Source organism: Lissotriton helveticus, chromosome 1_2 (genome assembly GCF_964261635.1).
Source record: "Lissotriton helveticus chromosome 1_2, aLisHel1.1, whole genome shotgun sequence".
Lineage (NCBI taxonomy): Eukaryota > Metazoa > Chordata > Amphibia > Caudata > Salamandridae > Lissotriton > Lissotriton helveticus.
In genome coordinates this window covers 337,647,631-337,671,806 of record NC_136058.1, presented here as the reverse complement: position 1 = coordinate 337,671,806, position 24,176 = coordinate 337,647,631, and the positions used below count along the sequence as shown (strand labels likewise).

The 24,176-nt window shown below is 36.7% G+C and overlaps 8 non-coding genes across 8 annotated transcripts; all 8 read right to left on the bottom strand.

Moving 5' to 3' along the window:
• Positions 1 to 6,438: 6,438 nt before the first annotated feature.
• Positions 6,439 to 6,510, bottom strand: TRNAD-GUC (transfer RNA aspartic acid (anticodon GUC)). Its single transcript has one exon. It is a non-coding gene; the product is annotated as a tRNA-Asp (tRNA).
• Positions 6,511 to 7,138: 628 nt separating this feature from the next.
• On the bottom strand, positions 7,139 to 7,210 carry TRNAD-GUC (transfer RNA aspartic acid (anticodon GUC)). Its single transcript has one exon. It is a non-coding gene; the product is annotated as a tRNA-Asp (tRNA).
• Positions 7,211 to 11,913: 4,703 nt separating this feature from the next.
• Positions 11,914 to 11,985, bottom strand: TRNAD-GUC (transfer RNA aspartic acid (anticodon GUC)). Its single transcript has one exon. It is a non-coding gene; the product is annotated as a tRNA-Asp (tRNA).
• A 628-nt stretch (positions 11,986 to 12,613) lies between these two features.
• On the bottom strand, positions 12,614 to 12,685 carry TRNAD-GUC (transfer RNA aspartic acid (anticodon GUC)). The gene has a single exon. It is a non-coding gene; the product is annotated as a tRNA-Asp (tRNA).
• Positions 12,686 to 14,014: 1,329 nt separating this feature from the next.
• Positions 14,015 to 14,086, bottom strand: TRNAD-GUC (transfer RNA aspartic acid (anticodon GUC)). Its single transcript has one exon. It is a non-coding gene; the product is annotated as a tRNA-Asp (tRNA).
• Positions 14,087 to 16,115: 2,029 nt separating this feature from the next.
• TRNAD-GUC (transfer RNA aspartic acid (anticodon GUC)) lies at positions 16,116 to 16,187 on the bottom strand. The gene has a single exon. It is a non-coding gene; the product is annotated as a tRNA-Asp (tRNA).
• Positions 16,188 to 21,022: 4,835 nt separating this feature from the next.
• Positions 21,023 to 21,094, bottom strand: TRNAD-GUC (transfer RNA aspartic acid (anticodon GUC)). The gene has a single exon. It is a non-coding gene; the product is annotated as a tRNA-Asp (tRNA).
• Positions 21,095 to 23,829: 2,735 nt separating this feature from the next.
• Positions 23,830 to 23,901, bottom strand: TRNAD-GUC (transfer RNA aspartic acid (anticodon GUC)). Its single transcript has one exon. It is a non-coding gene; the product is annotated as a tRNA-Asp (tRNA).
• Positions 23,902 to 24,176: the final 275 nt, after the last annotated feature.

The following is a 24,176-nucleotide window of genomic DNA, read 5'->3' as shown; positions in this document are numbered from 1 at the left end:
TTGTACTTGATTGAGTGTGATGTCACAAACATTTGTGCAGATCTAGATTGTGTTAAGGAATACAATAGGTTAAGAAGAGAGTATGCGCCACATTTGCCTCAGTTTCCTTTGTTTGAGAAACGTCTGGTAGGCCGGAAACGAAGAAATGAGAACAATACTGGGGAGGTTATAGCAAAAAGACAAAAAGTGAATGAACCTAAAATTACAAGCAGAAACAAAAAGGATTCTGTTGAAGATGTTGTTGGTTTTCAGTTTGAAAACAGTTCTGGTGTCAACTGCTATGCTAATGTAGTAATTAATGTTTTGTTTTCTCTAAAAAATGTAAAAGAAGAGATTGTGGTCAATTCTGATCAAAGATTTTGCGGTTTGTTAAATTCTGTGTTAGAGAAATGTACCACTGATAGAAGAAACATAGAAAGTGTGTCTGAAATTCGAAATCTGTTAGACAGATGTTCAGGCCAAACACAATTCTCTCAAAATATTCAGCAAGATTGTCAGGAGTTTTTAATGTATATGCTTGATGTATTACATGCTGAAGGTGTAGATGTAGATCAGCTGTTTGGGCTTTCTTATCAATGGCAGCATGACTGCGAGAACTGTATGATATCAAGTACTACTAGTGTAGACTCAGAAAGATTTATATATTTAACTTTGCCAGACAGTAAATCAGTCTCCTTTAATAAGCTAGTAAAAGCTGCTAATCACAACATGGAGTGTAGCCAATGTAAATCTGAAATGATGTCCACATTATTTATACGAACATATGGCCAGTACGTCATTTTAATGTTCCAACGATGTAGGCCTGATGGAACAAAATTGACAACTTTAATAAAAAATGTTGTAGCTTCGCAGTTGTCAATATCAGGAAGGACTTTTGTAACTACAGCAATTATATATCATGACGGCCCTTCAATATCATCAGGACATTACACAGCTTATTTAAAGTCTAGAAATGGCTGGTCATTCTGCAATGATTCTGTTTTCATTTTCAAAAAAAAATTGCCGTATGACCTTAAAAACTCTTACCTGGTGTTTTTAAAACCAAAATTTTAGGGAAATAATCTCGGGATGTGCTCTGTGGAATTTCAAGAAGTTCTAATGGCTCCTACACAATTTGGCCTTGAGGATAAGTGTAGTTCAGAGACATAACTTCTAATCATAGGACTGGACATCATGGAGATATATGTGCACTTTGAATGAGTTCAGAAAAACTGTTTCTTTTTATAAGCTAATTGAAGCAGCCAATCAAAACATGGAGTAGAGGGAATGTAAGTCTGCAATGCTGTCTACTGTTTTACATTGCTTTGTGATTAAACGTGATGTAGAGAATTAAATAATTGTTGTAGTCATAGAGGTAGTGTAAGTCTGCTTCATATTAAGCAGTATCAGTGTCATAGGAAATGTAGAACATGACTGAGCAAGAAGGGGAAGATATTACTATTCCAGGATTGTGAAAATGATCTTCAACATTTTAATTCTGAAAGTTGCGGAAATGCCAAATGATGGGATTGGCTAACAAGAAATCCAAGAGTTATACATGGCTCTGACAAGATTTGGCCTTGTGGAATCTTGTGGTAGAGAGCAAGAAGTCATTTATTGTATGTAACATGTTTTTAAAAACGATGGAGATTTTCTTTCAGAAAGTGGCGGGCTGAAAGTAATAACAGCACAAAAGAGTGTAAGCTATTCATAGGACATCCTTGGACGTCATGGAAAGTAAGTTAACTTTAAGGAGTTCTGATTTTTGATTTCTGATGTTGTATGGGTTTTTTAAACACAATCATTTTGATTGTGTTTTTTTTCCCCGCTGTTACATGATGAATACCTTCAAGTCACTGTTTTTAGTGAATTTTGATACATTCTGAGAACAGCAAAAATAAACCATTTAACATGTATAATTAATTCTGTACTGTTTGCATTTATGATGTATATGTAGAACTGTGTAGGAGGCATGGAGAAGGTGAGGCTTCTGTAAGTGTCAAAGTTGTTGCATGCAGTGCTGCACTTCTGCGTATTCTTTCATATGCTAGACTACATCTGCACAATGAGATACCTAAGCAAAGGAAACACAAGTGATGTGATTGTGAAATTAGCAAAATAAATTGCATGTATTTCAATTACATCACCTGTGTTTCCTATCATTACGAATCACATTGTGCAGATCAAGTTTAGGTCTGTCCAGGGAAACATAGGAGGTTTGGACTTTGTTGAAGATTGCAGTGGACATGACTCACTTCATTGGTAGACCTTCACATGTATTATGTCCTCTATTCTCTTCAACAACTCGAAATTTCATCTGCAACCCTGAGTAGGCCTCACCTGAAACAAAACTCTGGATAGTAGACATCTTATTGGCATCCTGAAGCAATTATTTTAAATTTTAGTGTCTTGCGACACTTTTCTGAGACAACAGCAATGCAAAAGATGCACCATGTTTTAAGATAGGCCTCACTTCATCTGCATCAAGATAGTGTTAGTTTAAAATGTATATCTTTAGGACTGTGTAGCTTCTGTAAGTGTCAAAGTTATTGAAAAACTGTTTGTCCTTCAATCTTTGCCCTTGTCTTTTGTAATTTTTTAATACATGTTTTTATATTTTTCAAATGTTTGTTCTCTCTTTCACAGATTGAAAGTATAAAAATAAAAAATGAGTAATTTAACGACAATTATAAGGTAAATATTGTGTACTCTTTTCGTTACATTTCTATCACATTGAACTACTATTAGTTCCACTGCTTCATTTCTTTAATCCTCAGTTTCCTGCCTTTGCTACTTCCCTCATTCCTTTCTCTATTACCTACTTACTCAACTCCTTCCACTCTTTTTCTCAGTCCCTTTCTTCTCATAGTTCCTCACTCTTGTTCACTCACTCCGTCTCTTTTACTCTTAGTGTCTTTGACTGATCACTGTATCACTATTTGTTCATAATGCTTTCTCTGTGTAGTTGAAGCACACTAAGGGGCATATTATGAATGCAGCCAATAAAATTATTGCTCTTTTTATTGGCAGAAAACTGGTGCAAAAGCGGCTTTAGCGGCAGTTTTCTGCGGAAAAGGAGCTTTAGCGACACATTTCTGCCGATAAAAGCTGCAAAACTTTTATTGCCTATGTTGATAATATGCCCCTATGTTATTTACATTAGGGCTATATTGTCCAGTATAACAATCAAAATTGCTCTCCAAAGACACCAGGCAAAGCAGACGCTCCCTCAAACAGATCACCAAGCGCAATTTACCCTACTTACAGCCTAGCCTGTTCTCTGTCGAGACTTTAGCAATCTTTAGAGCACAAGATAAGATCTTTTCACATGGAAGAGCCAGACGTATTGCAATTCTACTTAAGAAACAAGCATTGGCATAGACAATAGGTCTCGCCTTTGGGACCTTATACGTGTTTAGCCATGCAACAGTTGATGTTGCTGCACCAAGGATATTATGCTGCATAACTAAATACTTAGAAGGTCCCAAAGTCGATACCTATTGGCTATGCCAATGCTTGTTTTTCTTTCACTTCGTTATCTATTTTGTTTTTCACAATTATACCCTCTTCTGTCTGTTCTTTGGTAAATAGATCTATTAAACAGTATCTCTTCTTTACTCCCTATAGCTGTCTTTCTTGAAACATCACTCTCTGTTTACTTTCCTTATACTTACACTTTTTAAAAAAAAAAATTTTTTTTTTTGGTTAGCTCCCGGTCCGCGTACCGGGAAGCTAACCCGGGAGCGAACCAAAAGAAATAGAGCTTGCCAGAGTGCTAAACATTGTAGCAATTTTTTTGGAAAGGGAAGGTAGTACTGAAAAGAACTTTTTTTTTAATATTTTTGTTGTTTTATATATTTTTTTTATTTTTTGAACATTTTTTGTTTTTTTTGTATTTTTTGAACGATTTTATAATTTTTTTTGTTTTTTTTGTGGGGGGGGAAACAACAAAAAACAGGCGTTGAAAAGGGCTCAACAGGAGCAAAAAAAAATTACTGGGGGCGGTTAGGGCAATCATGGTGTTCATACGCCAGGTTCAGTGCATTGATGCTCATGTTGCCACAAGCTAATAATGCACGACAGTACATACATAAGTGAATCATGTGCCCAAAATTTGGTTGGATATTTGGCACAGTTTCCCGTGCCTCCTCTGGTGATAAAGAAACCGATGTTGTTGGTCTCGCCACAGGAGTTGGTCGAGGATTGTCCATCATATCCCTTAATTCCGCCCGGCTGTAATTTAGGGGATGTTTCCTCGTCATGTGCCTATGCATGGTATGATTACCATAGCTGTATTTTTTGTCCGTCCCTCTGGACAATTGTTCCTTGCATATGAGGCATGTTGCGTACCTGGCATTGACCTTTTTTTGGCCACGAGGGATGGAAAAAAACTGCCAGATGAAACTGGGTTTCTTTCTTGAAACCCGGGGCAACTCTTCCAGGAATTGTGGTTGTTCTCCCTCCTCATCCATCTCTTCATCTTCCTCCTCAGTGTTGGTAACCACCTGGGGAGGTGGTCCTCTCTTCCCATGAGGAGGTGGAGGTGGTGGTGGGGGTGCACCAGCTGAAGCAATCAGTGAAGCCATTTTCATACAATCAAAATAGGTCTTCCAAGAAGCAAAATAGGTCTTCCTCTCACAATAATGAAAGTCAGAGTGAGGAAAGAAGGAGTGGTTTTCATCATTTGGAAAAAACAATACTTCTCAACCAATGAAAAGTGTTATTTTTAGGTCACCTGACCTAGCCTTCCATAATTATGAAACTAAAAGTGAAATGAACCAATGAAAAGCTTTATTAACAAGTCACATGACCTCTAACGCTCATGTTACGCGCTGCGGAACGCTCCCCGGTTAGCTTCCGGTTCGCTGCGCTTCGCGCCTCGGTCCGCGCCCCGGGACACTTCCGGGTGCGCTAACGCGATACGTCACAAGACGCATTTCGCGGCAACGCGATACGTCGCGCTTTCGCGCCGCGGATCGCTTCCGGGGAGTTGCGTTTCGCGCCTCGGTCCGCGCCCCGGGGCACTTCCGGGTGCGCTAACGCAGTACGTCATAAGACGCATTACGCGGCAACGCAATACCGTCACTATGTTGATTTGTTACCGGTTCGCGGACCGGATCGCGGAATCGAATTGAGCTAACGGGAAGCTTCCCGGTTAGCGGACCGGGAGCGAAACAAAAAAAATATTTAAAAAAATTTATTCATAAACATATAAAATATATTTTTGGATTTAAAGAAGAATACATTTTACAGCTGTAGATATTAGCTTTTAAAAAACCAATGAAATTCACTGAAAAAACCATAGGTTATAGACCATATATAGTTAGGAATTAGCATTTACAAAACCTTGAAAATTCACTGAAAAAACCATAGGTTATAGACCATATATAGTTAGGAATTAGCATTTAAAAAACCTTATTTTACTCACACAAAACCATTGAAATTCCATATATAGTTAGTTGTACTAACTATATATCGCGCACCCGCAATCCACTGCTGATCATGTCACATATTACATCATTCATGACATGGTCAGTGACATCACTGATGACATCACTGATGACATCTCAAATGACATCACTGATGACATCACTGATGACATCTCAAATGACATCACTGATGACATCACTGATGACGTCATCCAGTGACTGTATAATTCTGTAAAGTTAAAATATGTCTTACATATTTAAGAATGAGTGGATGTATAAATGTCTGGATGAAGGATTTAGTAGGTGCATGACTGACTATATGAGTGAGTGGTTAAATGTGTCTCACTGAGTGCATGGGTTAGTGACTAAACTGTCTCAATTTGTGCATCATTATGTCTGTTGTTCTATAAACTGCTGCATCATGAATGATGTAATATGTGACATGATCAGCAGTGGATTGCGGGTGCGCGATATATAGTTAGTACAACTAACTATATATGGAATTTCAATGGTTTTGTGTGAGTAAAATAAGGTTTTTTAAATGCTAATTCCTAACTATATATGGTCTATAACCTATGGTTTTTTCAGTGAATTTTCAAGGTTTTGTAAATGCTAATTCCTAACTATATATGGTCTATAACCTATGGTTTTTTCAGTGAATATCTATATAATCAGCTCACTTTACCATTTGCAGCTTATAACTATTAGCCACCAGGGGTCACTACTAACCAAAAGCAGTCATTCTACTTGTAAATGGTGCCAATCGAGTGGAACAGCAGCCTAGGATTCACCACTGCTTCATCTCATTTTCCAAGAGAATGCAGATGTAAAGTGTTTTTGATGGTACGCCTGTGCATATTGAAATATTCAGAGCATATTATGAATTTCAGTTAACACATCAGTAAGCATTTTGGCCATCGGTGAATTCCACCTTTTTTCTCAATCGGAATAGGCAAGGATAATGACAGATATATTTTACAATGTTAGAAAGTACATCATTTTATTTAATTGTGTGAATAAAAGGAGTCGCCTCCCCGTCGGGGAATTGAACCCCGGTCTCCCGCGTGACAGGCGGGGATACTGACCACTATACTAACGAGGACTTATTGGCATCAGTTAAACAGTGCTCACCTCCATGGGGTTAAGGCATACCCTCGATCAATTCACAGTATTGTAATAGGCAGATTTGCTGCTTTTGGTTAGGACAAGTAATCTTTTTTCCTAAATATTACAATACAGAAATTCCTAGCCAAAAACAATCAGTTTTATCAAGAAATTATTTCATTGAAATAAATATCTATCTATCGATCTGTATATCTGGCTATCTTTCTAACTATCAATATATATATTTATATATATATATCTATATAATCAGCTCACTTTACCATTTGCAGCTTATAACTATTAGCCACCAGGGGTCACTACTAACCAAAAGCAGTCATTCTACTTGTAAATTGTGCCAATCGAGTGGAACAGCAGCCTAGGATTCACCACTGCTTCATCTCATTTTCCAAGAGAATGCAGATGTAAAGTGTTTTTGATGGTACGCCTGTGCATATTGAAATATTCAGAGCATATTATGAATTTCAGTTAACACATCAGTAAGCATTTTGGCCATCAGTGAATTCAACCTTTTTTCTCAATCAGAATAGGCAAGGATAATGACAGATATATTTTACAATGTTAGAAAGTACATCATTTTATTTAATTGTGTGAATAAAAGGAATCGCCTCCCCGTCGGGGAATTGAACCCCGGTCTCCCGCGTGACAGGCGGGGATACTGACCACTATACTAACGAGGACTTATTGGCATCAGTTAAACAGTGCTCACCTCCTTGGGGTTAAGGCATACCCTCGATCAATTCACAGTATTGTAATAGGCAGATTTGCTGCTTTTGGTTAGGACAAGTAATCTTTTTTCCTAAATATTACAATACAGAAATTCCTAGCCAAAAACAATCAGTTTTATCAAGAAATTATTTCATTGAAATAAATATCTATCTATCGATCTGTCTATCTGGCTATCTTTCTAACTATCAATATATATATTTATATATATATATATCTATATAATCAGCTCACTTTACAATTTGCAGCTTATAACTATTAGCCACCAGGGGTCACTACTAACCAAAAGCAGTCATTCTACTTGTAAATTGTGCCAATCGAGTGGAACAGCAGCCTAGGATTCACAACTGCTTCATCTCATTTTCCAAGAGAATGCAGATGTAAAGTGTTTTTGATGGTACGCCTGTGCATATTGAAATATTCAGAGCATATTATGAATTTCAGTTAACACATCAGTAAGCATTTTGGCCATCAGTGAATTCAACCTTTTTTCTCTATCGGAATAGGCAAGGATAATGACAGATATATTTTACAATTATAGAAAGTACATCATTTTATTTAATTGTGTGAATAAAAGGAATCGCCTCCCCGTCGGGGAATTGAACCTCGGTCTCCCGCGTGACAAGCGGGGATACTGACCACTATACTAACGAGGACTTATTGGCATCAGTTAAACAGTGCTCACCTCCTTGGGGTTAAGGCATACCCTCGATCAATTCACAGTATTGTAATAGGCAGATTTGCTGCTTTTGGTTAGGACAAGTAATCTTTTTTCCTAAATATTACAATACAGAAATTCCTAGCCAAAAACAATCAGTTTTATCAAGAAATTATTTCATTGAAATAAATATCTATCTATCGATCTGTCTATCTGGCTATCTTTCTAACTATCGCGGTCGCCAGTAGGTATATATAGTTAGGATTTTTTCTCTATGGGTTTTTTGAAAATTCTATGTCTAATAACTTTGGCGTTTGTGGACGGAATTGGCTGAAATTTTCAGGAAAATGGAACATTTTGTTTCTGAGCAGCCCCTGAAAATTTGGGGGGGGTTCATCCAGGGGGGGCCGAGAAAAAAGGGGGGTCCCAAAACGTGTTTTTAACATTGAGTTTTCCATAGGGCGATTAGCCTCACTTTTAGCCCGAACGGCTGAATGGATTTGCACGAAACTTGGCAAAATTGTAGGGACTGGTAGCCCGATGTGCCTTTTGTAGGTCTCAATATATGTGCTCCAGTGGATTTTGAGAAATTAACGTTTAAAAAAAGATATATATCTGTAACAGCGGACCGGGCAGCTCCCCGGTTCGCGGACCGGGGCGCGTACCAGAACTTCGCGTAGCGAAGCTGATTGGCTCTCCGGTGTCTGTCAACATTCTAAACAGTCCGGAGCGGCCGCCATCTTGTCTCTCGGTAGGATTGAGAGACAAGAGGAGGCCAAAACAAAGGGGGAAATGATGATAAGGGGGCATAGTAGATCCTCCCTGACCCCCTAGGTTTAATGTGGAGGCTTTAAAAGGGCCCCGCGGGGCAAAAAAAACAATATTTTTTTTTGTTTTTTTTCGTGGGTAGCGCCCGGTCCGCGAACCGGGAAGCGTTCTGGGCAGCGTACTGCAATGAAAAATGAATGAGAGACTTTTCAAATGCAGTATGTTAATTGATTGTTGGTTTTGTTGATTATTTTTTATTTTTTTTTATTTTTTAAGCAATTATTTATTATTGTGATTGTGGTTGAAAATGTAATAACATTTCTAACATTTAACTAGTTTATTACATATCTATATTTGGTGAAATTGTCTGCAGTGGCTTTTCTGTGAACTACTTTCCCACCTTTTTTGATGGTGCGCTTCCCAGGGAGCGACCCGGTACGCGAACCGTTGAGCGCCTCGGTTCGCGGACCTTAAGCGTTCCAGGAGTCCACCATTTTGTGTTTCGGTCGAATTAAGATACAAGATGGAGGGCAAATAATGTTCAGAATGGGTAGAAGGGGGCACGGTAGAGTTATCTTGACCCCCTAGGTTTTCTGAGGGTGGCTGAGGAGGCTTATATGTGCGAAAAAAACCATTTTTTTTAATATATATATATTCACTGAAAAAACCATAGGTTATAGACCATATATAGTTAGGAATTAGCATTTACAAAACCTTGAAAATTCACTGAAAAAAACATAGGTTATAGACCATATATAGTTAGGGATTAGCATTTACAAAACCTTATTTTACTCACACAAAACCATTGAAATTCCATATATAGTTAGTTGTACTAACTATATATCGCGCACCCGCAATCCACTGCTGATCATGTCACATATTACATCATTCATGACATGGTCAGTGACATCACTGATGACATCACTGATGACATCTCAAATGACATCACTGATGACATCACTGATGACATCTCAAATGACATCACTGATGACATCACTGATGACAACATCCAGTGACTGTATGTTTCTGTAAAGTTAAAATATGTCTTACATATTGAAGAATGAGTGGATGTAGAAGTGTCTGAACAAAGGATTTAGTAGGTGCATGACTGACTGTATGAGTGAGTGATTAAATGTGTCTCACTGAGTGCATGGGTTAGTGACTAAACTGTCTTAATTTGTGAATCATTATGTCTGTTGTTCTGTAAACTGCTGCATGTGTTGATCAGTAGCTATATGATTAACTATATGGGTTATTGATTGGTTGCCCAAGTATTTGTATGGGAGACTGAGAGTGTGTATGGGTGGCTGGGAGGTGTATGACTCTCTGCATAGATGTATGGGTTCAAAAGTGCATGTGGAAACAGCTGTATGGGCGGTTGACTGTGTGCATGACTGTATTGGTGAGTGAATAGATATCTCAGTGCTACATGTCAAAGTAAGTACATATGTAAAATACAGTACATGTGAGAGTTGACATATATAAATAACTGTGCATAAGAGCCAGTGAATGTGTGAGTGGCTGTATGGATCATTGTGAACTTGTATCCAGGATTGTATAAGTGAGTAAATATGTTTTAGTATATGTTTGAATAAGTAAGGTGTGTTTAACTGTATAGTTAAGGAAATGGAGGTGTGATTGATTGTTTGCATGACTGACTAGGTGTGTGTGTAACTTCATGGATGAGTGACAATCTGTGAGTCTGTGTTTACACTGAGTGTATCTAAGGTTATATTAGAGTCTGAAGAGGTTCATCGTATTATCACATGAATGATGTCATCAGTGATGTGATCAGTAATGTCAAATGAGATGTCATCAGTGATGTCATCAGTGATGTCATTTGAGATGTCATCAGTGATGTCATCAGTGATGTCATTTGAGATGTCATCAGTGATGTCATCAGTGATGTCACTGACCATGTCATGAATGATGTAATATGTGACATGATCAGCAGTGGATTGCGGGTGCGCGATATATAGTTAGTACAACTAACTATATATGGAATTTCAATGGTTTTGTGTGAGTAAAATAAGGTTTTTTAAATGCTAATTCCTAACTATATATGGTCTATAACCTATGGTTTTTTCAGTGAATTTTCAAGGTTTTGTAAATGCTAATTCCTAACTATATATGGTCTATAACCTATGGTTTTTTCAGTGAATATCTATATAATCAGCTCACTTTACCATTTGCAGCTTATAACTATTAGCCACCAGGGGTCACTACTAACCAAAAGCAGTCATTCTACTTGTAAATTGTGCCAATCGAGTGGAACAGCAGCCTAGGATTCACCACTGCTTCATCTCATTTTCCAAGAGAATGCAGATGTAAAGTGTTTTTGATGGTACACCTGTGCATATTGAAATATTCAGAGCATATTATGAATTTCAGTTAACACATCAGTAAGCATTTTGGCCATCAGTGAATTCAACCTTTTTTCTCAATCAGAATAGGCAAGGATAATGACAGATATATTTTACAATGTTAGAAAGTACATCATTTTATTTAATTGTGTGAATAAAAGGAATCGCCTCCCCGTCGGGGAATTGAACCCCGGTCTCTCGCGTGACAGGCAGGGATACTGACCACTATACTAACGAGGACTTATTGGCATCAGTTAAACAGTGCTCACCTCCTTGGGGTTAAGGCATACCCTCGATCAATTCACAGTATTGTAATAGGCAGATTTGCTGCTTTTGGTTAGGACAAGTAATCTTTTTTCCTAAATATTACAATACAGAAATTCCTAGCCAAAAACAATCAGTTTTATCAAGAAATTATTTCATTGAAATAAATATCTATCTATCGATCTGTCTATCTGGCTATCTTTCTAACTATCAATATATATATTTATATATATATATCTATATAATCAGCTCACTTTACCATTTGCAGCTTATAACTATTAGCCACCAGGGGTCACTACTAACCAAAAGCAGTCATTCTACTTGTAAATTGTGCCAATCGAGTGGAACAGCAGCCTAGGATTCACCACTGCTTCATCTCATTTTCCAAGAGAATGCAGATGTAAAGTGTTTTTGATGGTACGCCTGTGCATATTGAAATATTCAGAGCATATTATGAATTTCAGTTAACACATCAGTAAGCATTTTGGCCATCAGTGAATTCAACCTTTTTTCTTTATCGGAATAGGCAAGGATAATGACAGATACATTTTACAATGTTAGACAGTACATCATTTTATTTAATTGTGTGAATAAAAGGAATCGTCTCCCCGTCGGGGAATTGAACCCCGGTCTCCCGCGTGACAGGCGGGGATACTGACCACTATACTAACGAGGACTTATTAGCATCAGTTAAACAGTGCTCACCTCCTTGGGGTTAAGGCATACCCTCGATCAATTCACAGTATTGTAATAGGCAGATTTGCTGCTTTTGGTTAGGACAAGTAATCTTTTTTCCTAAATATTACAATACAGAAATTCCTATCCAAAAACAATCAGTTTTATCAAGAAATTATTTCATTGAAATAAATATCTATCTATCGATCTGTCTATCTGGCTATCTTTCTAACTATCAATATATATATTTATATATATATATCTATATAATCAGCTCACTTTACCATTTGCAGCTTATAACTATTAGCCACCAGGGGTCACTACTAACCAAAAGCAGTCATTCTACTTGTAAATGGTGCCAATCGAGTGGAACAGCAGCCTAGGATTCACCACTGCTTCATCTCATTTTCCAAGAGAATGCAGATGTAAAGTGTTTTTGATGGTACTCCTGTGCATATTGAAATATTCAGAGCATATTATGAATTTCAGTTAACACATCAGTAAGCATTTTGGCCATCGGTGAATTCCACCTTTTTTCTCAATCGGAATAGGCAAGGATAATGACAGATATATTTTACAATGTTAGAAAGTAAATCATTTTATTTAATTGTGTGAATAAAAAGAATCGCCTTCCCGTCGGGGAATTGAACCCCGGTCTCCCGCGTGACAGGCGGGGATACTGACCACTATACTAACGAGGACTTATTGGCATCAGTTAAACAGTGCTCACCTCCTTGGGGTTAAGACATACCCTCGATCAATTCACAGTATTGTAATAGGCAGATTTGCTGCTTTTGGTTAGGACAAGTAATCTTTTTTCCTAAATATTACAATACAGAAATTCCTAGCCAAAAACAATCAGTTTTATCAAGAAATTATTTCATTGAAATAAATATCTATCTATCGATCTGTCTATCTGGCTATCTTTCTAACTATCAATATATATATTTATATATATATATCTATATAATCAGCTCACTTTACCATTAGCAGCTTATAACTATTAGCCACCAGGGGTCACTACTAACCAAAAGCAGTCATTCTACTTGTAAATGGTGCCAATCGAGTGGAACAGCAGCCTAGGATTCACCACTGCTTCATCTCATTTTCCAAGAGAATGCAGATGTAAAGTGTTTTTGATGGTACGCCTGTGCATATTGAAATATTCAGAGCATATTATGAATTTCAGTTAACACATCAGTAAGCATTTTGGCCATCGGTGAATTCCACCTTTTTTCTCAATCGGAATAGGCAAGGATAATGACAGATATATTTTACAATGTTAGAAAGTACATCATTTTATTTAATTGTGTGAATAAAAAGAATCGCCTTCCCGTCGGGGAATTGAACCCCGGTCTCCCGCGTGACAGGCAGGGATACTGACCACTATACTAACGAGGACTTATTAGCATCAGTTAAACAGTGCTCACCTCCTTGGGGTTAAGGCATACCCTCGATCAATTCACAGTATTGTAATAGGCAGATTTGCTGCTTTTGGTTAGGACAAGTAATCTTTTTTTCCTAAATATTACAATACAGAAATTCCTAGCCAAAAACAATCAGTTTTATCAAGAAATTATTTCATTGAAATAAATATCTATCTATTGATCTGTCTATCTGGCTATCTTTCTAACTATCAATATATATATGTATATATATATATCTATATAATCAGCTCACTTTACCATTTGCAGCTCATAACTATTAGCCACCAGGGGTCACTACTAACCAAAAGCAGTCATTCTACTTGTAAATTGTGCCAATCGAGTCGAACAGCAGCCTAGGATTCACCACTGCTTCATCTCATTTTCCAAGAGAATGCAGATGTAAAGTGTTTTTGATGGTACGCCTGTGCATATTGAAATATTCAGAGCATATTATGAATTTCAGTTAACACATCAGTAAGCATTTTGGCCATCAGTGAATTCAACCTTTTTTCTCAATCAGAATAGGCAAGGATAATGACAGATATATTTTACAATGTTAGAAAGTACATCATTTTATTTAATTGTGTGAATAAAAGGAATCACCTCCCCGTCGGGGAATTGAACCCCGGTCTCCCGCGTGACAGGCGGGGATACTGACCACTATACTAACGAGGACTTATTGGCATCAGTTAAACAGTGCTCACCTCCTTGGGGGTTAAGGCATACCCTCGATCAATTCACAGTATTGTAATAGGCAGATTTGCTGCTTTTGGTTAGGACAAGTAATCTTTTTTCCTAAATATTACAATACAGAAATTCCTAGCCAAAAACAATCAGTTTTATCAAGAAATTATTTCATTGAAATAAATATCTATCTATCGATCTGTCTATCTGGCTATCTTTCTAACTATCAATATATATATTTATATATATATATCTATATAATCAGCTCACTTTACCATTTGCAGCTTATAACTATTAGCCACCAGGGGTCACTACTAACCAAAAGCAGTCATTCTACTTGTAAATTGTGCCAATCGAGTGGAACAGCAGCCTAGGATTCACCACTGCTTCATCTCATTTTCCAAGAGAATGCAGATGTAAAGTGTTTTTGATGGTACGCCTGTGCATATTGAAATATTCAGAGCATATTATGAATTTCAGTTAACACTTCAGTAAGCATTTTGGCCATCAGTGAATTCAATCTTTTTTCTCTATCGGAATAGGCAAGGATAATGACAGATATATTTTACAATGTTAGAAAGTACATCATTTTATTTAATTGTGTGAATAAAAGGAATCGCCTCCCCGTCGGGGAATTGAACCCCAGTCTCCCGTGTGACAGGCGGGGATACTGACCACTATACTAACGAGGACTTATTGGCATCAGTTAAACAGTGCTCACCTCCTTGGGGTTAAGGCATACCATCGATCAATTCACAGTATTGTAATAGGCAGATTTGCTGCTTTTGGTTAGGACAAGTAATCTTTTTTCCTAAATATTACAATACAGAAATTCCTAGCCAAAAACAATCAGTTTTATCAAGAAATTATTTCATTGAAATAAATATCTATCTATCGATCTGTCTATCTGGCTATCTTTCTAACTATCAATATATATATTTATATATATATACATATATAATCAGCTCACTTTACCATTTGCAGCTTATAACTATTAGCCACCAGGGGTCACTACTAACCAAAAGCAGTCATTCTACTTGTAAATTGTGCCAATCGAGTGGAACAGCAGCCTAGGATTCACCACTGCTTCATCTCATTTTCCAAGAGAATGCAGATGTAAAGTGTTTTTGATGGTACGCCTGTGCATATTGAAATATTCAGAGCATATTATGAATTTCAGTTAACACATCAGTAAGCATTTTGGCCATCAGTGAATTCAACCTTTTTTCTCTATCGGAATAGGCAAGGATAATGACAGATATATTTTACAATGTTAGAAAGTACATCATTTTATTTAATTGTGTGAATAAAAAGAATCGCCTCACCGTCGGGGAATTGAACCCTGGTCTCCCGCGTGACAGGCAGGGATACTGACCACTATACTAACGAGGACTTATTGGCATCAGTTAAACAGTGCTCACCTCCTTGGGGTTAAGGCATACCCTCGATCAATTAACAGTATTGTAATAGGCAGATTTGCTGCTTTTGGTTAGGACAAGTAATCTTTTTTCCTAAATATTACAATACAGAAATTCCTAGCCAAAAACAATCAGTTTTATCAAGAAATTATTTCATTGAAATAAATATCTATCGATCTGTCTATCTGGCTATCTTTCTAACTATCAATATATATATTTATATATATATATATATCTATTTAATCAGCTCACTTTACCATTTGCAGCTTATAACTATTAGCCACCAGGGGTCACTACTAACCAAAAGCAGTCATTCTACTTGTAAATTGTGCCAATCGAGTGGAACAGCAGCCTAGGATTCACCACTGCTTCATCTCATTTTCCAAGAGAATGCAGATGTAAAGTGTTTTTGATGGTACGCCTGTGCATATTGAAATATTCAGAGCATATTATGAATTTCAGTTAACACATCAGTAAGCATTTTGTTCATCAGTGAATTCAACCTTTTTTCTCAATCGGAATAGGCAAGGATAATGACAGATATATTTTACAATGTTAGAAAGTTCATCATTTTATTTAATTGTGTGAATAAAAGGAATCGCCTCCCCGTCGGGGAATTGAACCCCGGTCTCCCGCGTGACAGGCGGGGATACTCACCACTATACTAACGAGGACTTACTGGCATCAGTTAAACAGTGCTCACCTCCTTGGGGTTAAGGCATACCCTCGATCAATTCACAGTATTGTAATAGGCAGATTTGCTGCTTTTGGTTAGGACAAGTCATCTTTTTTCCTAAATATTTCAATACAGAAATTCCTTGCCAAAAACAATCAGTATTATCAAGAAATGATTTCATTGAAATAAATATCTATCTATCGATGTGTCTATCTAGCTATCTTTCTAACTATCAATATATATATTTATATATATATATATATATCTATATAATCAGCTAACTTTACCATTTGCAGCTTATAACTATTAGCCACCAGGGGTCACTACTAACTAAAAGCAGTCATTCTACTTGTAAATTGTGCCAATCGAGTGGAACAGCAGCCTAGGATTCACCACTGCTTCATCTCATTTTCCAAGAGAATGCAGATGTAAAGTGTTTTTGATGGTACGCCTGTGCATATTGAAATATTCAGAGCATATTATGAATTTCAGTTAACACATCAGTAAGCATTTTGTTCATCAGTGAATTCAACCTTTTTTCTCAATCGGAACAGGCAAGGATGATGACAGATATATTTTACAATGTTAGAAAGTTCATCATTTTATTTAATTGTGTGAATAAAAGGAATCACCTCCCCATCTGGGAATTGAACCCCGGTCTCCCGCGTGACAGGCGGGGATACTTACCACTATACTAACGAGGACTTATTGGCATCAGTTAAACAGTGCTCACCTCCTTGGGGTTAAGGCATACCCTCGATCAATTCACAGTATTGTAATAGGCAGATGTGCTGCTTTTGGTTAGGACAAGTCATCTTTTTTCCTAAATATTTCAATACAGAAATTCCTAGCCAAAAACAATCAGTATTATCAAGAAATTATTCCATTGAAATAAATATCTATCTATCGATCTGTCTATCTAGCTATCTTTCTAACTATCAATATATATATTTATATATATATATATATCTATATAATCAGCTCACTTTACCATTTGCAGCTTATAACTATTAGCCACCAGGGGTCACTACTAACCAAAAGCAGTCATTCTACTTGTAAATTGTGCCAATCGAGTGGAACAGCAGCCTAGGATTCACCACTGCTTCATCTCATTTTCCAAGAGAATGCAGATGTAAAGTGTTTTTGATGGTACGCCTGTGCATATTGAAATATTCAGAGCATATTATGAATTTCAGTTAACACATCAGTAAGCATTTTGTCCATCGGTGAATTCAACCTTTTTTCTCAATCTGAATAGGCAAGGATAATGACAGATATATTTTACAATGTTAAAAAGTACATCATTTTATTTAATTGTGTGCATAAAAGGAACCGCCTCCCCGTCGGGGAATTGAACCCCGGTCTCCCGCGTGACAGGCAGGGATACTGACCACTATACTAATGAGGACTTATTGGCATCAGTTAAAGAGTGCTCACCTCCTTGGGGTTAAGGCATACCCTCGATCAATTCACAGTATTGTAATAGGCAGATTTGCTGCTTTTGGTTAGGACAAGTCATCTTTTTTCCTAAATATTACAATACAGAAATTCCTAGCCAAAAACAATCAGTTTTATCAAGAAATTATTTCATTGAAATAAATATCTATCTATCGGTCTATCTGGCTATCTTTCTAACTATCAATATATATATTTATATATATATATCTATATAATCAGCTCACTTTACCATTTGCAGCTTATAACTATTAGCCACCAGGGGTCACTACTAACCAAAAGCAGTCATTCTACTTGTAAATTGTGCCAATCGAGTGGAACAGCAGCCTAGGATTCACCACTGCTTCATCTCATTTTCCAAGAGAATGCAGATGTAAAGTGTTTTTGATGGTACGCCTGTGCATATTGAAATATTCAGAGCATATTATGAATTTCAGTTAACACATCAGTAAGCATTTTGGCCATCAGTGAATTCAACCTTTTTTCTCTATCGGAATAGGCAAGGATAATGACAGATATATTTTACAATGTTAGAAAGTACATCATTTTATTTAATTGTGTGAATAAAACGAATCGCCTTCCCGTCGGGGAATTGAACCCCGGTCTCCCGCGTGACAGGCAGGGATACTGACCACTATACTAACGAGGACTTATTGGCATCAGTTAAACAGTGCTCACCTCCTTGGGGTTAAGGCATACCCTCGATCAATTCACAGTATTGTAATAGGCAGATTTGCTGCTTTTGGTTAGGACAAGTAATCTTTTTTCCTAAATATTACAATACAGAAATTCCTAGCAAAAAACAATCAGTTTTATCAAGAAATATTTCATTGAAATAAATATCTATCTATCGATCTGTCTGTCTGGCTATCTTTCTAACTATCAATATATATATTTATATATATATATCTATATAATCAGCTCACTTTACCATTTGCAGCTTATAACTATTAGCCACCAGGGGTCACTACTAACTAAAAGCAGTCATTCTACTTGTAAATTGTGCCAATCGAGTGGAACAGCAGCCTAGGATTCACCACTGCTTCATCTCATTTTCCAAGAGAATGCAGATGTAAAGTGTTTTTGATGGTACGCCTGTGCATATTGAAATATTCAGAGCATATTATGAATTTCAGTTAACACATCAGTAAGCATTTTGTCCATCGGTGAATTCAACCTTTTTTCTCAATCGGAATAGGCAAGGATAATGACAGATATATTTTACAATGTTAAAAAGTACATCATTTTATTTAATTGTGTGAATAAAAGGAATCGCCTCCCCGTCGGGGAATTGAACCGCGGTCTCCCGCGTGACAGGCGGGAATACTAACCACTATACTAACGAGGACTTTTTGGCATTAGTTAAACAGTGCTCACCTCCTTGGGGTTAAGGCATACCATCGATCAATTCACAGTATTGTAATAGGCAGATTTGCTGCTTTTGGTTAGGAAAAGTAATCTTTTTTCCTAAATATTACAATACAGAAATTCCTAGCCAAAATCAATCAGTTTTATCAAGAAATTATTTCATTGAAATAAATATCTATCTATCGATCTGTCTATCTGGCTATCTTTCTAACTATCAATATATATATTTATATATATATATCTATATAATCAGCTCACTTTACCATTTGCAGCTTATAACTATTAGCCACCAGGGGTCACTACTAACCAAAAGCAGTCATTCTACTTGTAAATTGTGCAAATCGAGTGGAACAGCAGCCTAGGATTCACCACTGCTTCATCTCATTTTCCAAGAGAATGCAGATGTAAAGTGTTTTTGATGGTACGCCTGTGCATATTGAAATATTCAGAGCATATTATGAATTTCAGTTAACACATCAGTAAGCATTTTGTTCATCAGTGAATTCAACCTTTTTTCTCAATCGGAATAGGCAAGGATAATGACAGATATATTTTACAATGTTAGAAAGTTCATCATTTTATTTAATTGTGTGAATAAAAGGAATCGCCTCCCCGTCTGGGAATTGAACCCCGGTCTCCCGCGTGACAGGCGGGGATACTGACCACTATACTAACGAGGACTTATTGGCATTAGTTAAACAGTGCTCACCTCCTTGGGGTTAAGGCATACCCTCGATCAATTCACAGTATTGTAATAGGCAGATGTGCTGCTTTTGGTTAGGACAAGTCATCTTTTTTCCTAAATATTTCAATACAGAAATTCCTAGCCAAAAACAATCAGTATTATCAAGAAATTATTTCATTGAAATAAATATCTATCTATCGATCTGTCTATCTAGCTATCTTTCTAACTATCAATATATATATTTATATATATATATATCTATATAATCAGCTCACTTTACCATTTGCAGCTTATAACTATTAGCCACCAGGGGTCACTACTAACCAAAAGCAGTCATTCTACTTGTAAATTGTGCCAATCGAGTGGAACAGCAGCCTAGGATTCACCACTGCTTCATCTCATTTTCCAAGAGAATGCAGATGTAAAGTGTTTTTGATGGTACGCCTGTGCATATTGAAATATTCAGAGCATATTATGAATTTCAGTTAACACATCAGTAAGCATTTTGTCCATCGGTGAATTCAACCTTTTTTCTCAATCTGAATAGGCAAGGATAATGACAGATATATTTTACAATGTTAAAAAGTACATCATTTTATTTAATTGTGTGCATAAAAGGAACCGCCTCCCCGTCGGGGAATTGAACCCCGGTCTCCCGCGTGACAGGCAGGGATACTGACCACTATACTAATGAGGACTTATTGGCATCAGTTAAAGAGTGCTCACCTCCTTGGGGTTAAGGCATACCCTCGATCAATTCACAGTATTGTAATAGGCAGATTTGCTGCTTTTGGTTAGGACAAGTCATCTTTTTTCCTAAATATTACAATACAGAAATTCCTAGCCAAAAACAATCAGTTTTATCAAGAAATTATTTCATTGAAATAAATATCTATCTATCGATCTGTCTATCTGGCTATCTTTCTAACTATCAATATATATATTTATATATATATATCTATATAATCAGCTCACTTTACCATTTGCAGCTTATAACTATTAGCCACCAGGGGTCACTACTAACCAAAAGCAGTCATTCTACTTGTAAATTGTGCCAATCGAGTGGAACAGCAGCCTAGGATTCACCACTGCTTCATCTCATTTTCCAAGAGAATGCAGATGTAAAGTGTTTTTGATGGTACGCCTGTGCATATTGAAATATTCAGAGCATATTATGAATTTCAGTTAACACATCAGTAAGCATTTTGGCCATCAGTGAATTCAACCTTTTTTCTCTATCGGAATAGGCAAGGATAATGACAGATATATTTTACAATGTTAGAAAGTACATCATTTTATTTAATTGTGTGAATAAAACGAATCGCCTTCCCGTCGGGGAATTGAACCCCGGTCTCCCGCGTGACAGGCGGGGATACTGACCACTATACTAACGAGGACTTATTGGCATCAGTTAAACAGTGCTCACCTCCTTGGGGTTAAGGCATACCCTCGATCAATTCACAGTATTGTAATAGGCAGATTTGCTGCTTTTGGTTAGGACAAGTAATCTTTTTTCCTAAATATTACAATACAGAAATTCCTAGCAAAAAACAATCAGTTTTATCAAGAAATATTTCATTGAAATAAATATCTATCTATCGATCTGTCTGTCTGGCTATCTTTCTAACTATCAATATATATATTTATATATATATATCTATATAATCAGCTCACTTTACCATTTGCAGCTTATAACTATTAGCCACCAGGGGTCACTACTAACTAAAAGCAGTCATTCTACTTGTAAATTGTGCCAATCGAGTGGAACAGCAGCCTAGGATTCACCACTGCTTCATCTCATTTTCCAAGAGAATGCAGATGTAAAGTGTTTTTGATGGTACGCCTGTGCATATTGAAATATTCAGAGCATATTATGAATTTCAGTTAACACATCAGTAAGCATTTTGTCCATCGGTGAATTCAACCTTTTTTCTCAATCGGAATAGGCAAGGATAATGACAGATATATTTTACAATGTTAAAAAGTACATCATTTTATTTAATTGTGTGAATAAAAGGAATCGCCTCCCCGTCAGGGAATTGAACCGCGGTCTCCCGCGTGACAGGCGGGGATACTAACCACTATACTAACGAGGACTTATTGGCATTAGTTAAACAGTGCTCACCTCCTTGGGGTTAAGGCATACCATCGATCAATTCACAGTATTGTAATAGGCAGATTTGCTGCTTTTGGTTAGGAAAAGTAATCTTTTTTCCTAAATATTACAATACAGAAATTCCTAGCCAAAAACAATCAGTTTTATCAAGAAATGATTTCATTGAAATAAATATCTATCTAGCGATCTGTCTATCTGGCTATCTTTCTAACTATCAATATATATATTTATATATATATATATATCTATATAATCAGCTCACTTTACCATTTACAGCTTATAACTATTAGCCACCAGGGGTCACTACTAACCAAAAGCAGTCATTCTACTTGTAAATTGTGCCAATCGAGTGGAACAGCAGCCTAGGATTCACCACTGCTTCATCTCATTTTCCAAGAGAATGCAGATGTAAAGTGTTTTTGATGGTACGCCTGTGCATATTGAAATATTCAGAGCATATTCTGAATTTCAGTTAACACATCAGTAAGCATTTTGGCCATCACTGAATTCAACCTTTTTTCTCAATCGGAATAGGCATGGATAATGACAGATATATTTTACAATGTTAGAAAGTACATCATTTTATTTAATTGTGTGAATAAAAGGAATCGCCTCCCCATCGGGGAATTGAACCCTGGTCTCCCGCGTGACAGGAGGGGATACTGACCACTATACTAACGAGGACTTATTGGCATCAGTTAAACAGTGCTCACCTCCTTGGGGTTAAGGCATACCCTCGATCAATTCACAGTATTGTAATAGGCAGATTTGCTGCTTTTCGTTAGGACAAGAAATCTTTTTTCCTAAATATTACAATACAGAAATTCCTAGCCAAAATCAATCAGTTTTATCAAGAAATTATTTCATTGAAATAAATATCTATCTATCGATCTGTCTATCTGGCTATCTTTCTAACTATCAATATATATATTTATATATATATATATCTATATAATCAGCTCACTTTACCATTTGCAGCTTATAACTATTAGCCACCAGGGGTCACTACTAACCAAAAGCAGTCATTCTACTTGTAAATTGTGCAAATCGAGTGGAACAGCAGCCTAGGATTCACCACTGCTTCATCTCATTTTCCAAGAGAATGCAGATGTAAAGTGTTTTTGATGGTACGCCTGTGCATATTGAAATATTCAGAGCATATTATGAATTTCAGTTAACACATCAGTAAGCATTTTGTTCATCAGTGAATTCAACCTTTTTTCTCAATCGGAATAGGCAAGGATAATGACAGATATATTTTACAATGTTAGAAAGTTCATCATTTTATTTAATTGTGTGAATAAAAGGAATCGCCTCCCCGTCTGGGAATTGAACCCCGGTCTCCCGCGTGACAGGCGGTGATACTGACCACTATACTACCGAGGACTTATTGGCATTAGTTAAACAGTGCTCACCTCCTTGGGGTTAAGGCATACCATCGATCAATTCACAGTATTGTAATAGGCAGATTTGCTGCTTTTGGTTAGGACAAGTAATCTTTTTTCCTAAATATTACAATACAGAAATTCCTAGCCAAAAACAATCAGTTTTATCAAGAAATGATTTCATTGAAATAAATATCTATCTATCGATCTGTCTATCTGGCTATCTTTCTAACTATCAATATATATATTTATATATATATATATCTATATAATCAGCTCACTTTACCATTTGCAGCTTATAACTATTAGCCACCAGGGGTCACTACTAACCAAAAGCAGTCATTCTACTTATAAATTGTGCCAATCGAGTGGAACAACAGCCTAGGATTCACCACTGCTTCATCTCATTTTCCAAGAGAATGCAGATGTAAAGTGTTTTTGATGGTACGCCTGTGCATATTGAAATATTCAGAGCATATTATGAATTTCAGTTAACACATCAGTAAGCATTTTGTTCATCAGTGAATTCAACCTTTTTTCTCAATCGGAATAGGCAAGGATAATGACAGATATATTTTACAATGTTAGAAAGTTCATCATTTTATTTAATTGTGTGAATAAAAGGAATCGCCTCCCCGTCGGGGAATTGAACCCCGGTCTCCCGCGTGACAGGCGGGGATACTCACCTCTATACTAACGAGGACTTATTGGCATCAGTTAAACAGTGCTCACCTCCTTGGGGTTAAGGCATACCCTCGATCAATTCACAGTATTGTAATAGGCAGATTTGCTGCTTTTGGTTAGGACAAGTCATCTTTTTTCCTAAATATTTCAATACAGAAATTCCTTGCCAAAAACAATCAGTATTATCAAGAAATTATTTCATTGAAATAAATATCTATCTATCGATGTGTCTATCTAGCTATCTTTCTAACTATCAATATATATATTTATATATGTATATATCTATATAATCAG